The sequence below is a fragment of the Equus quagga genome, chromosome 15 (genome assembly GCF_021613505.1).
Source record: "Equus quagga isolate Etosha38 chromosome 15, UCLA_HA_Equagga_1.0, whole genome shotgun sequence".
NCBI lineage: Eukaryota > Metazoa > Chordata > Mammalia > Perissodactyla > Equidae > Equus > Equus quagga.
Genome location: NC_060281.1, coordinates 36,425,111 through 36,426,149, shown reverse-complemented (window position 1 = coordinate 36,426,149; position 1,039 = coordinate 36,425,111). Strand labels below are relative to the sequence as shown.

The window sequence follows — 1,039 nt, the reverse complement described above, 5'->3', positions numbered from 1 at the left end:
TCTTGTATACCAAAACAGACATAACTTAAGATGTGCAAATTCTGGACAGGGGTGCAAGGCTGAAGGAAAGTCTTGAAAACAAGAAAACTCAGAGTATTCCTGTAATTGTTTAAAAGTTCAGTGATGTTCAACAATGCTCCTTATTCCAGCAGTTTAATAACAGAGTAGACTCAAGATACAAACCCAGATTTTCTGATTGGAAAGTTTTCTTTTCATAAACCCATACCCACATATATATACACTTGCACAGTGTAGTAGTGCTTTTTCTACTCTTTTCCCTCCACAATTCTTGTGATTAAAAACATCGCACACAGGCAAAACACGAAAGCAGAAATGAATCGTAAGTGCAACAGCATGTAGCGTATTGGAATTTCTTATCCCCTTGGAAAATAATTCCCTAGCTTTTAAAACTTTAAATAAAATATGCCGCATGTCAGTAAACACTTCACGGAAGACGTCAGAGGAATATGCAACCAAAAGAGAGGGTAATAAATATGTACACGCCTTGATCGGATTTGCAAAAGGCAGTAAAAATTGTAGTTACATATCCACGTTCGGGACTGGGGTGCAACTGTTGTGTAAAGGGGTGACAATTGCTCCGAAGTGAGACAAAACTGCCGAAACCCGGGATCGAACCAGGGACCTTTAGATCTTCAGTCTAACGCTCTCCCAACTGAGCTATTTCGGCTGACCGATGGTACCCCATTTAGCCATTGTTTGAAAATATTAAAGTTTTCTTGGGTGGAGGGCAATGAGCAATGTGTTCTTCACTGTTTAATCTTTTGTTCAACATCACCCATTTATTCACTCAAAAACACATCGGCTCCGCTGAAAATAGGACCCAGTTTTTTGAGACAGTGAATGGGTTGGTAGAGGAGGGAAGAAAGGAGCGAGGAATAGGTAAAAACAGGAAGATTCTTCTCTGCCTGGTCGCCTTCTGCTATACTCCTGCTCGAACACTGCCCAGAAAACTAAAAGAAGTCAAAATGAAATTATCTCTGTTCTTCTTTTTCTGTCTTGCTCTTTAGTGAAAAATCTA

At 39.7% G+C, this 1,039-nt stretch overlaps 1 non-coding gene across 1 annotated transcript; it reads right to left on the bottom strand.

Annotated features, from left to right (window-relative positions):
• Positions 1-615: 615 nt before the first annotated feature.
• Positions 616-688, bottom strand: TRNAF-GAA (transfer RNA phenylalanine (anticodon GAA)). The gene has a single exon. It is a non-coding gene; the product is annotated as a tRNA-Phe (tRNA).
• Positions 689-1,039: the final 351 nt, after the last annotated feature.